Raw genomic sequence first — 16069 nt, 5'->3', positions numbered from 1 at the left:
TTCAGCGGACTCCCACCCACGCCTACCCAGACTGGTGTTATATAAACCACAGAGAAAAGGAGGATTAGGCCTTCCGGACTTTTGGTTATACTATCTGTCTGCAAGATGGGCGCAAATGGCCCAATGGCATATTTACAACTCTAAGATACCATGGGTCAGATTTGAACAAGAGTCTATCAAACCACTTTCTATCTCTGGTATTCTCTGGGGCAACAAAATCCCAATAAACACTATTGATGCTCTCAACCAAATAGTCGCACACTCTTATCGATTATGGACTTTACACAATAAAAAATGCAATCTTATTTCTAGATCCCCACCCCACGCTTCCTTTGTAGGAGATCCAAAATCCCCACAGAACGACAATGATATGGTGGACTTGTCATGGTGGATCAACCATAATTTGACCTCCCTTAAGAACTTTATAGAAAATAACAATTTCTCCTCATTTGCATCTCTTAAATCAAAACATCAGATCCCAAATACAGAATTCTGTGGATATCTGCAGATTAGACATTTCTTCAATACATATTTCCAAACAGCAAATCCCCCTCCCCCCTCGTTTTTTGAAAATATCTGCCTTAAAACACCAAGGAATCCCGGACTCATCTCAGAAATATATCATAACCTTCTCAATCACACTGAAATGACCAAACTCCCATACATGACCAAATGGGAACAGGAAACAAATCTCTTGCTTTCTTCTCATGACTGGGACATTTGCATTAGTAATCTACACAAATGCACGAGATCAATCACAGTCAAAGAGACAGCACTAAAATTATTTACCAGATGGTACTATACCCCAGTAAAATTACATTCAATATACCCCATAACACCCAATACATGCTTCAGAGGCTGTAATTCCCCGGGCTCATTCTCACATATCTTCTGGGATTGTTCCAAAATTACATACATATGGAAACAGTTAGAACATTTTGCCTCAGTGATCTCAAATAAAAACATAAAACTAACCCTACAGAATTGCCTCCTATATGCCCCTATCCCCTCTCTCTCCACTTACAATATGAGATTGATTCATACAATATGTGTCGCAGTTCATTGGCTAATTGCTTTTCATTGGAAATCGCATTCCGTCCCCTTGGATCACCTTAAAATCAGAATTAATAACATTAATCTGATGGAAAAGATATTCCATATCACACAGAATTCCACACATTTATATAGAAAGAAATGGGATCCCTGGTTTAACCACTCTACCTCCTTTTTTAATACTCCCTGAAATTGGGTCTCCTATACATGATTGTCTACGGTTTACTGCACTATTATGGCTCTAGCCCATCACCTTACCAAATGAAAACACAAACTATTGCAATATATATGCACTGTATCTTGTAAAAAATTTTGTATCTATGGTGATTTTCTATGTTTGTCTTGATATACATTGCATTTATTATATTATATCTATGCTTACTCTCTGTACTTTCTCTATGTACCAAATAAAAATCGTTTGTAAACAAAAAAGAACTACCTTCAGCACGAAGAAGAATAAGGAGTCCTGGAAGTGATGGTTTGGCCGCCACAGAGCCCTGATCTTAAAGAGGAAGTAAACCCTGATGGGTTTACTTCCTCTTACATTCCCTGCAAAGGTAAAGCATAATGGACTACTATGCATCGCATAGTAGTCCATTATGTGTCACTTACCTGACACAGGAGCCAGCGAAGTCACCGCTGTCCCCTGTAGTCCGGCGCATCCATCTTCTCGGTGGGGTCTCGCAGCTCCGCCGCTGTCATACGGTGAAGCCGCAATGACGTCACTCCCGCGCATGCGCACGGGAGCCGACACGCGCGGCAGCTCCATCGTTGGAAATGCCGCGCTCAGTGCGCCTGCGTGCTGCTGTCTACGGCGCATGCGCCGTAGACAGCGGTGCCTGTATTTGGGCAAATATCTCCTAATCTGTATAGGTTTAGGAGATATTTCTTGGACCTACAGGTAAGCCTTAATCTAGGCTTACCTGTAGGTCAAAATGTGCTGTAAGGGTTTCTAACCACTTTAACATGATGAAGCCTGTCTGGGATTACATAAACAGACAGAAGGATTTGAGGCAGCCTACATTCACCAAAGATCTGTGGTTAGATCTCTAAGATGTTTGGAACAACCTACCTGCTGCTGTTCCTTCAAGAACTGTGTGTAAGCATACCTTGAAGAATTATTGTTGGTTTGAAGCCGGAAACGGGTAATCACACCAAATATTGATTTGCTTTGGACTTTGGATTTTGTAAATTGATAAAAATAAACGTAAAATAAATATTTTTAAAACCATTCTTACTTTACATAATTTCTTCACACCTGCCTAAAACTTTTGCACAGTACTGTATAAAGTTCAGATTCAGTTTTATGCAGACCCTTGTGTAATGGAGAATCCAACAAGTTTTGGGGTTCAAATGGTCCTCCTTCATCAGGACTTTGCATTGTTGAATGAAGTGTGTACAGGACTGATAAAGCTGGAGGGATCATGAGGGGTAATTAGTATGATCACTCCAGATGCTGGTCTTTAACTTAATCTGCACATTATTCGCTCTGATCTTGACGCTTTCCTTCTTGCACAGTTAGCCAGTACCTCGTAGAGTTGACAAGAGATCTTCTATATACCTCCTGCCCAGTACCCCCTGGAGCTGAAGACAGGGTATAACAGGACAAGGAGTGCCTTGGGTGCCTGCAATGGGTCCAGATGCAGCAAAGGATCATAAATTCAGGAGCTGTTGTGCTGTTGTAAATGTTCATAGCAGGTTCACACAGGAAGCAGGAACACAGGGTGAGCACAGGAATTTTCAAAAATCAGGAGCAAGGTCAAATTCCAGGCCAGGGTCAATAACAGGCAGGCAGCAGAGGTACCAAAGTGTAATCAGGATATAAGCAAAGGTGTCAGGAACCTTGTGGAAGAGCCTGACGTGTAGAGGGATGCCTTTTGTACAGCCCCCGGATCAGGGACCAGTGACAACTGATGTTGTGACAGTGGCCACAAGAGAGTGGTAAGGTATGAGCGCCTGTAAGATCTTCCACCGGTCGCAGAGGTGCATAGTAGATGCGTCACCAGAGTTGGGCCAGATGGCTGGAACAGCAGATGGTGGCAAGAGCAGCAGACCCTGGGTTGGGTAGGCTGCAGGGGACAGTTCTGTGGCAGACAGCAGCTGGTTGCAGGTGCAGAAAGACTGGAAGCAGACAGCAGGTGAAGAACCAGTGGAAATCATGCAGCATGCAGGGTGGGACAGATGAATTGCTGGATGTAAGGTTAAACAAGCCAGGTCAGCAATGGATGGTCAGATACAAGCATAAATGGCAGGCACAGAATGGAATGGATACAGGCAGAGGTCAGAAATACTTGTGGCAAGCAGATGAGCAGAAGGCAGAGCAGGGTCCAAAAACAAGCCAAGGTCAGGGCAGGTAGCATTTAAGTGAGATCAGGGCAAGCCAGGTCAAAAACAGAAGTCAAACACCGGAACAGATGCAGGAACACGGGTAATAGCTGTAGATCCGACAGCACCAGCTAGTACAGCTTCTGCAATTGAAATAGTCTCATTGGTGCCAATGTTAACGACGGGTGCGTGCTCATACTGTATGTGCACATCTATGCACAGCAAGGTGAGCACCCATAAATTCAGGCCTGTGCATATGTATGCCCCTAGAGACTTCACTTGCACTACAGCTGGTACTTACCTTATGCAAGATCAGCAACATGAGATCATGAGGCAAGCTGGGTCAAACAGGTCAGGTGTCAGGTCATAGGTGCAGACAGCCACTAAACAACTCATCTCATTTGTGTTATGCTTTAAATAGGGCTCTTGGTGCCAGAGCTAGTCCTGGACATGCACGGTCATAGAATGAGTTAGCAACAGTTGGGCAGCAGAGATATGAAGTTAGAAGCAGGAACACGTTCAAAGTCCAGGCCAGGGTCAATAACAGGTAGGCAGCAGTGGTAGCAAAGCAGCAGGCAGGTGTAATTAGGATACAAGCCAAGGTCAGCAACCGGAGATCATGGGTCAAGCTGGGACAAACTCTGGATAGAAGAATACAGGTCAGGTCTTGGGTCAAAGAAGCTGACACCCACCCGGCAATTCTATTCAGTTTGCTGTGGTTTAAACTGAGATCTTGGCGGCAACACTAGTGTGAGACATAGCATATGGTACGTGCACTAACGCGTTTATATTCGCACAGCCGTGACCCAATGCAGCGGGCCACAAGCTGTATTATGCACATAGGCAGATCTCTTGGTACAGTCATACATTTGACTCTTTTGAAACCAGTCCATACTTGAGTACAAAAAAAATAAATTGAAAGGCATTCTAGCTATTCCCTACTCTGTCCAAAGCCCAAGAAAAAAGGTTTTGGCTTTGAAATAATTTAGCCCAATCCATTTAAATATAGTCCATTTGCTAAATAAGTTCATTTTCAGGAGCAATCAAAACCCTGGATGAAAGGTATCATTTTGTAACCACATTACTCAAAGACTCTAATACTCTTTCTGTCAAAACAATGTTTAGTAAATTCTGTTTGTAACTTGAAGAAACACCCTTTGATACATTGTAATTCCCGGTGAGAGCTCCCTGCACTTTCCACGAAGTTCTTTTTACTACATGCTAAATAGTAAAAGAAAACATTGATCCTTACATTTCCTTTCTGTCTTTTCTTCTCCTTTTTGCTACGCATCTTGTCTCTGTTTTCTCATGAAAGCCATCTTTCATCGGGCCTGAGGCTTGTAGTGTATTTGTTGTGTTTTGTTTAGGGAATTATGATTCTTCTATCTGGGGAGATTATAAGGATTGCCTATAGAACAGGTCTCACCCACTTTGTGTTTGAAGAATGCAACTTCTCAAGGCAAAATCAACAAGGCGCTGCCTATAGCTCAATGGTGGCGAGATTACGCCATTGTTGTCACACTAGAGAACAAAAATATTTGAAAAGTGAAGGTCCTGTATGAGGACCCATTCAGGGGAGAGGTATGATAGCGTGATGCACACAATGGAATATTTTTTTAAGCAGACGTCTGGTGGCAGTGGATCTATGGTTGAATTTAAGTGCACCTGTCATGGGAGAAATTTGGAGAAAGGTCTGACCTCTCCTTTTGATTATAATGTTCTGGCTTCAATGTTTTTGAATAGCAGTGCCAAAATAATTACCATTAGAACTTTTTAGACCAGCATTTTCACCCCAGAGGAACCTTTGAAATAATTTTAAGGTTTCCAGACACCCTTGCTAAAACAAAATCATTGGAGGTAAGGAACAAAATGTCCCTTACATCATTGGCGTTTGGGAAGAATGCCACTGGTTGTCCGAATGCCACTGTAGAAATGATCATTGCTGTAATGCAGATGAGTCTGCCAAGTAGGATTGACCCCAGAAATGTACAGATACCATCAAATTGGTTCCTAGTCAGTCACATCTCAAAGAAGCCTTAGCCACATCTCAAGGAAGCCCCAGCAACCTAAAGGAACCATAGGATTCCACAGAGCCCTGGTTGAGAATGGCTGTTTAAGACACTCATGCTTGGCATTTTTGCTCTGTCACAGACAACTTAATTTTTAATAGTGCATGCCCAGCAATGGCATCCTACACATTGCTTTCCTTACAGGTGCCATTTAAAGAGCACCTGTAAAAATAAGCCTATGAATGAGCAGGCCTGAAGAACGTATTTATGTGTATTAAAATTACACTAATTCACAGCATTTTACCGGGAACATTGACCCATTCACATCAGATCCTGTCCCACAAAAGAGCTTACACATTTTTACTGCACTCATTCAAATGTGCACACACTGTGGGGCCAAAATACTGTGTACAGTATATGTTTGCATGTTGCCATACCAGGAAATATTTAATATCTTGTACGTATTCATGATTGTTTATTTAGCACTTTAAAGGTTTTTTGTTTTTTTTACATTTTCTTTAAATACAAAGGATTATATTTGAATCTTTCACATTTATTATTTCTAGCCATCATTTGTCATATTAGGCTAGACACAACACCAGAGTCATTATGTGCAACCTCTAATAAATATATATATACTGTCTGTGTAATATATATATATATATATATATATATATATATATATATATATATATATACAGTATCTCACAAAAGTGAGTACACCCCTCACATTTTTGTAAATATTTTATTTTATCTTTTCATGTGACAGCACTGAAGAAATGACACTTTGCTACAATGTAAAGTAGTGAGTGTACAGCTTGTATAACAGTGTAAATTTGCTGTCCCCTCAAAATAACTCAACACACAGCCATTAATGTCTAAACTGCTGGCAACAAAAGTGAGTACACCCCTAAGTGAAAATGTCCAAATTAGGCCCAAAGTGTCAATATTTTGTGTAGCCACCATTATATTTTCCAGCACTGCCTTAACCCTCTTGGGCATGGAGTTCACCGGAGCTTCACATGTTTCCACTGGAGTCCTCTTCTACTCCTCCATGACGACATCATAGAGCTGGTGAATGTTAGAGATCTTGCGCTCCTCCACCTTCCGTTTGAGGATGCCCCATAGATGCTGAATAGGGTTTAGATCTGGAGACATGCTTGGGCAGTCCATCACCTTTACCCTCAGCTTCTTTAGCAAGGTAGTGGTCATCTTGGAGGTGTGTTTGGGGTCGTTATTGATGTTGGAATACTGCCTTGCGGCCCGGTCTCTGATGGGAGGGGATCATGCTCGGCTTTAGTAAGTCACAGTACATGTTGACATTCATGGCTCCCTCAATGAACTGTAGCTCCCCAGTGTTGGCAGCACTCATGCAGCCCCAGACCATGACACTCCCACCACCATGCTTGACTGTAGGCAAGACACACTTGTCTTTGTCCTCCTCACCTGGTTGCCGCCACACATGCTTGACACCATCTGAACCAAATCTTGGTCTCATCAAACCACAGGACATGGTTCTAGTAATCTATGCCCTTAGTCTGCTTGTCTTCAGCAAACTGTTTGCAGGCTTTTTTTGTGCATCATCTTTAAAAGAAGCTTCCTTCTGGGACAACAGCCATGCAGACTAATTTGATGCAGTGTGCGGCGTATGGTCTGAGCACTGACAGGCTGACCCCCCACCTATTCAACCTCTGCAGCAATACTGGCAGCTCTCATACGTCTATTTCCCAAAGACAACCTCTGGATATGACGCTGAGCATGTGCACTCAACTTCTTTGGTCAACTATAGCGAGGCCTGTTCTGAGTGGAACCTGTCCTGTTAAATTGCTGAATGGTCTTGGCCATCATGCTCAGTTTCAGGGCCTTGCCAATCTTCTTATAGTCTAGGTCATCTTTATGTAGAACATCAGTTCCTTTTTTCAGATCCTCAGAGAGTTCTTTGCCGTGAGGTGCCATGTTGAACTTCCAGTGACAAGTATGAGAGAGTAAGAGCGATAACACATAATTTAACACACCTGCTCCCCATTCACACCTGAGACCTTGTAACACCAACGAGTCCCATGACACCGGGGAGGGAAAATGGCTAATTGGGCCAAATTTGGATATTTTCACATAGGGGTGTACTCACTTTTGTTGCCAGCAGTTTAGACATTAATGGCTGTGAGTTATTTTGAAGGGGCAGCAAATTTACACTGTTATAAAAGCTGTACACTCACTACTTTACATTGTAACATAGTGTCACTTCTTCAGTGTTGTGACATGAAAAGATATAATAATATATATACAAATATGTGAGGGGTGTACTCACTTTTGTGAGATACTGTGTATGTATATATATATATATATATATATATATATATATATATATATATACGCTTACCTCCTCTGTGCAGTTGGTTTTGCACAGAGCAGACCGAAACCCCCTCTTCTCGGGTCCCTCTTTGCAGCTACTGGCCCCTCCCTCACCTCTAGTGCCCCCTCAGCAAGCAGCTATCTATGGGGGCACCCGGGCTGACACAGATACATGGATACACGGAGACCCGACCCGCTCCCTTTCTCTCCTGATTGGCTGACTGACTTTAATTGACAGCCGTGGGAGCCAATGGCGTCGCTGCTGTGTCTCAGCCAATCAGGAGGAGTGTCCTGGATGGCTTAGACACTTGTGGACATCACTGGAGCGGAAGATTTTGCCCCTTAATGACCAGGCCATATTTTGCGATTCGGTACTGCGTCGCTTTAACTCACAATTGCACAGTCGTGCGACACTGTACCCAAACAAAATCTATGCCCTTTTTCCCACAACTAGAGCTTTCTTTTGGTGGTATTTTATCACCTCTGCAGTTTTTGTTTTTTGTGCTATAAACAAAAAAGAGCCACAATTTTGAAAAAAAAAAATATTTTTTTACTTTTTGCTATAATAAATATCCAAACAAAATTAAAAAAAAAAAAATGTGTTCATCAGTTTAGGCCAATATGTATTCTTCTACATATTTTTGGTAAAAAAAAAAACGTAATAAGCGTATATTGAATGGTTTGCGCAAAAGTTATAGTGTCTACAAAATAGGGAATAGATTTATGGCAATTTTATTATTTCTTTTTTTTCACTAGTATTGGAGGTCATTTTTTTATTTTTAGTGGGACTGCAACATTGCGTCAGACAGATTGAACACTTTTGACACTTTTTTGGGACCATTGGCATTTTTACAGCGATCATTGCTATAAAAAATGCATTGATTACTGTATAAATGTCACTGGCAGGGAAGGGTTAACACTAGGGGGCGATTAAGAGGTTAAATGTGTTTACTGGGAGGTGTTTCTAACTGTGGGGGGATAGGACTAACTGGGAGTAGAGAGCGTTTACTGTTCCTAATCACTAGGAACAGACGATCACTTTGAAATCCCCAGTCAGAACGGGGATCTGTTTGTTTACATTGACAGATCCCCGTTCTGGCTCTCCGTGGAGAGGCGGCGGACATTGTGGCCGCCTGCCACGTGAACCGGCTCCCCCACCGCACCATCCGCAGCACGTGCATGCCTGCTGTAGGTGTTAAAGGGACTGCCATACAGCTACGGTAATTTGCGGGAACGAGCCGACCTGCCGCAGTGGTTAATACATAGAATGCATTAAGATAATAAAACCTTCAGACTTTACAGCCCCTTTAAGGCCTCCCCCTTTGCAGCTCCACTTATCAATTTTTAACCTACCGCTGCCCATCCTGGTGCTTACTGTGACTTCTTTCTAAACCCTGTTTTGTATATATATATTTATGGTGTGGAGCCCTCTGACCGATACGGATAAGGATGACAAACAAGGTTAACATAAACTCGCTTACTTGAAATGGACCTGAAAGTGTGCCCTGGTCTGACGTACGGTATACCAAAATAAGGGGGCATACCTTAGATAGAAAGTGGGTGATAAATGAAATGAATATGAATGGAGTGAAATGAGTACTCTCATGAGGAGTATGATGCTTGAGAAATGCCCTGAAAAAGGGGATGGGTGGGTGGGTATCGCGCACCGGAACCGACGAGGAAGATAGGCGAACGGGCTGGTTATATACTCCACCGGGCTCCTCCCATAATTTCAGGCCACCATACTGGCCTTTCTATTTATGGTGTGGAGCCCTCTGACCGATACGGATAAGGATGACAAACAAGGTTAACATAAACTCGCTTACTTGAAATGGACCTGAAAGTGTGCCCTGGTCTGACGTACAGTATACCAAAATAAGGGGGCAAAAACATTCAGGTAGGGGTTGCATTTTATTGATCCAAGTTTGTTACTGGGTGAGCTCGACAAAGGCCTGGGTCATCTCCGCTTGCGGATTGGGTATGTAGCGGGCGAAACAGGTGGGCCTCCATCTGCCCAACTTCTTGATAATGTGAGTAGGGCAGAGGTGAAGGATACCCGGGAGTATCCTGACACGTTCCACCGGGCAGCGTTCAGAGGTTTAGTGAGAAATGGCAGAAGAGGACTAATTCCTGGTTGATCAGCCAAAAGGGTCAACAGGCGCGTGAGAATGGCGACCGGGTACCAGCGGTTGTTGGACTTATAGAAGTGTATGTCCGAACCCGAGCCAAGCTGCTGCGTCTTGGAGACTGCTAAGTGTAAGACGAAATGGTCTTCGTATCGGACCAGGTAGTGCTCGCACAGCATGCGTGCTGTGAGGCTACAACAAGTAAACTCGCTTGGCCGTAAGAAGCCGTAAAAGGCCAGGTGTATGGCTGCTTGTAAATGACACTAATGTGGAGACCGAAAAGGTGAAGTGGCCAGGATATCTGACATATTTCTAAACGTCCCCTGTGATAGGCAGTCGTTTTGGTGCCGGCCATCGGCTGGCGCTTCTGGATACCGCGCATAACAGCCCGAACGGCGTGGTAAGAAAATAGGAAGGGTACGGTAGGGTCCTGGAGGAACGTGAAATGTTGTACACCGGTCAGGTACAGCCGGATCGTATTAAAGGATAACGCCAACTGCGAGTGGCAGCAGGAAATGAAGGCTATGACTTGCTTGACACGGGACGTCTCTGAACCGTGATACGTGATGAAGTTGGTTAAAGGCCCTCCAGGCTGATTGATAGGCCTTGAGGGTATTGCGGGAAAGGGAGTGATCAAATGAGTTGGGTAGCCGCTAGGAGGTGAGGGGCTAATCCAGGGTCAGTTGAGACCAGTCCGGGATAGCTGCTGATGTTGGTCCGGCTCCGGGTACCTGAACGAAAACGAGACAAGGTTAAAAAGCGGGAGAGGGCGTCCGCTGCCTGATTGAATTTACCGGGGATAAAGGAAGAATGGATGTTGAACTGAAACCACAACAAGAGCTGGACCAGTCGACGTAGGAAGGACATAACCAACAGAGAGGACGCCTTGGCGCAGCCAGGAATTGCCCGTAACTGGGGAGGCCAGGGAGCTGCGAGCCAGAGGTGGCCAAAAAAACAGCCGCAAGCCCGTGGAGGCCGCTGCGTTGGTCATCACCTGGGGAAAAAGGGAAGACACGGAGGGAATGAACAGGGAGACGTCATTCCCAGACGGTAGGAATTCCTCCCGCATAGCCAGGACTGCTATTGCCGCGGGAACCCGGCTGAGGACTTGCTCTGGATCCTGTGAGAGGGAGAGTAAAACCAATAAGTGTGACACAAAGGCGCGACCCTGAGGGATGATGCGCATAGCGAACTCAACATGCCGTGTAGGGACTGTAGGTGTCTTTTGGACGACTAGACTGGAGAATATGCGAGGATATAATATGCCCCTAAAGATGGCAGTTGTGATGGCGAGCGTTTGCCGTTGGCTATGGGCTGATGCCTCTGGATGCCCCGAGGTGGGGATCTTGCTGTATGGGCCGTAACGACAGATGGCTCTCCGTGCACTGTAAGGATAAGAAATGTTGAACGCTGGCTAGAAATAGCCTGGGCGTGCTACAGGAAGAAGCCAGTTGCGTGTGACTACATGATCCTGGTGCGGGACGGAAGCTGAACTCAACTGTCCTAAGGAAGAGACGGATAGACAGACAACAGTGAATGGTTTGTAAGAAAGCCACGGGAGACGAGAGGCCAATTAAGTGCTGCTGAAAATGACGTGTAGCCAGTTTGTGTGCCACTGAGAACGTGCTTGCCAATGAATGATTGCAAGAAGTTATGCTAAGTCATGAGCCTTGGCGTGACTAAAGTTGTGTTTAAACATGTGCTTGCGACAATTGCCCGGGAGTTTGTCACTGGAGATGTATACGTAGTGACTGTGAGCCATTCGTGTTACCGCATGTGCACTGCGAAGACTACAGGAGTTGTGCTTGAATGCATGTTTGGATGCGTGCTTGCGATGATTGCAAGATGTTACCCAGGATGCGTGCTTGCCATGACTGCAAGATGTTATGCTAGGATGCGTGCCTGCAACTAATGCAAGGAGTTGTGCCAGGACTCGTGCCTGCAACGACTGCAAGGAATTATGGTAGGCTTCATGGGTAGCCAGGCCGGAAAAGACAGAAGTCCATCCGGTCCAACCAAATCAAAATAAATAAGGTATCGCACAACCCGACACCCAATTCTACGCCCGCAGCTGATCCAGAGGAAGGCAAAAAACCCCCAACAGAGCATAGGCCAATCTGCTACAGCTGGGGAAAATTCCTTCCTGACCCCTCGAGAGGCAATCGGATTTTTCCCTGGATCAACTACACCTATAAATATAAGTACCCCGTAATACAATGTACATTTAGGAAGGTATCCAGGTCTTCCCTAAAGCAATCTATTGAGCAAGCCAGAAGTGCCTGCCAGCAATGATTGCAACAAGTTGTGCCTGGACACCTGCTTGCAACGATTGCAAGAGGTCTATGCTCAAATGCGTGCTTGCCATGATTGCAAGAGAACTATGCTCGAATGCGTGCTTGTAATGAGTGCAAGAGGTCTATGCTCGAATGCGTGCTTGCAATGATCGCCAGAGGTCTATGCTCGAATGCCTGCATGCAACGATTGCAAGAGGTCTATGCTTGAATGCATGCTTGTAATGAGTGTAAGAGGTCTAAGCTCGAATGCGTAATTGTAATGACCGCGAGAGGTCTATGCTCGAATGCGTGCTTGCAGCGATTGCAAGAGGTCTATGCCCGAATGCGTGCTTGTAATGAATGCAAAAGGTCTATGCTCGACTGCGTGCTTGCAACGATTGCAAGAGGTCTATGCTCGAATGCGTGCTTGTAATGACCGCGAGAGGTCTATGCTCGAATGCGTGCTTGCAGCGATTGCAAGAGGTCTATGCCCGAATGCGTGCTTGCAACGATTGCAAGAGGTCTATGCTCGAATGCGTGCTAGTAATAAGTGCAAGAGATCTATGCTCGAATGCGTGCTTGTAACGATTGCGAGAAGTCTATGTCTGGATGCGTGCTTGCAACGATTGCAAGAAGTCTACGCTTGGATGTGTGTTTGCAACGATTGCAAGAAGTCTGCGCTTGTATGTGGAGAAAACAGCGAGACACGCCTAAACGAAGCTGTGTTTCCCTTTTGAAGGCAATCTATAATGAAATGAGGCCGAGGAGCAAGGCCCCCCGGCAGGCATCCAAACATTGAAGAATCAACTGGACCCGAGCCGGGAAGCGGTATGTGACAGTGAAATGAGAGAACCTGCCATGACAGAGATCCGGATCGCCATGCCACAACTTGCGACCGAGCACGAAACGGATTCTGGAGCATGTACTGAAATGAGGCCATTCCTGGGGCACGCCGAGACGAATTTGGTACACCGATGTGACTATTCGTACCGGAACGTGATAGGTGAAATGAAATGAAAAACCCATGACAAAGACAAGAATCAGAGGACGAGCCCTTGAACCAAACAGATGAATCCTGTCTTTGGAGCATGTACTGAAATGAGGCGTAGCAGCTGGGCACACCAGAACGAATCGGTGCATAAGGAATGCGACAGGATTCGAATTGGTGCGTAATAAGTGACAGAAATGATATGCCATGACAGAGACAAGATTCAAAGACTGGACTGATGGTTACAACAAAGAATCCGTCTCTGGAGCATGTACTGAAATGAGGCGTAGCAGCTGGGCACACCGGGACGAATCGGAGCATAAATAAACGCAACAGGATTCGAATCGGAGCGTAATAAGTGACAGAAATGATATCCCATGACAGAGACAAGATTCAACGACTGGACTGATGGTAGCAATAAAGAACCCGTCTCTGGAGCATGTACTGAAATGAGGCGTAGCAGCTGGGCACACCATAACGAATCTGTGCATAAAAAATGCGACAGGATTTGAATTGGAGTGTAATAAGTGACAGAAATGATGTCCCATGACAGAGACAGGATTCAACGACTGGACTGTAGGTTACAAAGAATCCATCTCTGGAGCATGTACCGAAATGAGGCGTAGCCGCTGGGCACACCAGGACGAATCGGTGCATAGAGGAATGCAACAGGATTCGAATTGGAGCGTAATAAGTGACAGAAATGGTATGCCATGACAGAGACGAGAATCAGGGACCGTGCGTGAACCTGCGAGTGATTCAGTCTCTGGAGCATGTACAGAAATGAGGCCGAACCCTGGGGCACTTCAAAGCGAATCGGTGCACCAGAGGTGCGACAAGATTCGCACCGGAGCGCGACTAGTGACAGAAATGATTTGAAACGGTAGAAATGACTGGGAGTGAAATGATTTGACATGAGATAAAATAAGATACATAACATAACTGCATGAATGAAGAGACATATATTCGAACTGGAGCAGACAAAGCGAAACGTGTGGACTGCTTGCCTTGTCCTAACAAGCAGTCGGCTGTGAGTCGAATGATTCGACCGATACTAATAGAAATGCTCGGGCAGACGAATGGTTTCGAATGCCGCACCTGCGAATGAATCGCCTGACGTGGCGTAATCGAACGTGTCGAAAAGTGACAACGACTACATCGAAAATAGAAAATAGTGACATGCGTACGAGGGCCACAGTAAAACATTCGATTTAAAAGAAGCGAGCGGGTCGAGAGTACAGGGGATGTTGATGGTACATCGAAAACATAATTGAAAAGGGGATGCCGAAGCCAAACCTGCGACAGCCGGCCCAACGTGAAACGACAAATTCGATGGGTACGACGACACTCCGACGGCGAAACCCACGGACGCTGATGTACGGGAAGACGAGTTGTCAAGACGGGAACGAATAACGCGGGAACTCACGAACAGGCTCACTGCATCTGGTCTGGATAGTCGGCCCTTGATGTCTGACGTATCAGATATCGCGCACCGGAACCGACGAGGAAGATAGGCGAACGGGCTGGTTATATACTCCACCGGGCTCCTCCCATAATTTCAGGCCACCATACTGGCCTTTCTATATATATATACACACAATATATATACACACACTATATATACACCGTATGTACACATATATATATATATATATATATATATATATATATATATATATATATTATAAAACAAATATATTTAATTGTATAAAATAAATTTACTAAAAGCAATTTCTCTTTAAGGAGGGATGGCATAACTTCCTGGACAGCTTCTCCTTAAAGCGGGAGTCCGCCATTTTTTTTTTTTTTAAAGCCAGCAGCTTCAAATACTTCAGCTGCTGACTTTTAAAATAATGACACTTACCCGCCCAGCACGCCCGCGATGTCGGCACCCGAAGCCGATCTCTCGATCGTCTCTCGGGTGCTGCCGCTGCCATCTTGGGTATGGGAATCAGGAAGTGGAGCCTTGCGGCTTCATTTCCCGGTTCCCTACTGCGCATGCGCGAGTCGAGCTCTGCAATAAGGATGGTCCCCGCTGTCTCTGGGATCCGTGTGTTTCCCAGCAGACAGCGGGGGACCCTATGGAAAGGGGTGTAGATTATGCGGATAGGGGCGTACCTTCTGCAGATATCTATGCCGGAAGTGGATGCAGATACCTGTACTGTACAGGTATCTGCACCCCCCTCCCCCCTGAAAAGGTGCCAATTGTGGCGCCGGAGGGGGGGAGGGTTCCAATGAGCGGAAGCTCCACTTTAGGGTGGACCTCCGCTTTAACATATTAATTGCTAGATTTATCTCACTTAATAGTTTATAGTAGGGACCACTTACACCGTGTGAAGCTATCTTGATATTTATGTGTATACGCAAGATTCCCATAAGTATTTATGTAAAAGAAAACCTTTCCTTTTGATTGAAATAATATTATCAGGTTATCACATAAAAAAATCTCTTGGGACAATTTATTTTCTACAAGGTGCCTAAAAAAGAAAAAATAATAAATGTGCTTTCTTTTGTACTGTTTTTTTCCTTCCATAAAGGTAACCAATGGTTCAAGACATGAGGGAACACTCTTGGATACAAAATTTCCAGGTATCAGAAATCACCCAAATCACCCAAATGCCCACAAAGGATAGACCTTAGGGTCCAGCAGCAGGTCAAATACCCATAGGTTGTCCACAATATGTAGAACAGTTATGCCTTGTACACACGGTCGGACATTCCGGCAACAAAATCCATCAGATTTTTTACAACGGATTTTGTGGCAAACTTGTCTTGCATACACACGGTCAGACAAAGTTGTTGGACAAAACGATAGTTCAGAACGTGGTGACGTTCGTTGCATACGATGGGACTACGTAGAGGCTAGTAGCCAATAGCTTTGGTCTCGTAATTTAATCTGAGCATGTGTGGCACTTTGTTCATCGGAATTCTCTACAAATGATC

This window comes from Lithobates pipiens, unplaced genomic scaffold (assembly GCF_037356315.1).
Source record: "Lithobates pipiens isolate NorthernLeopardFrog02 unplaced genomic scaffold, aLitPip1_a1.2 Scaffold_16, whole genome shotgun sequence".
Taxonomy (NCBI): Eukaryota; Metazoa; Chordata; class Amphibia; order Anura; family Ranidae; genus Lithobates; species Lithobates pipiens.
Note: the sequence above shows the minus strand (reverse complement) of the source record.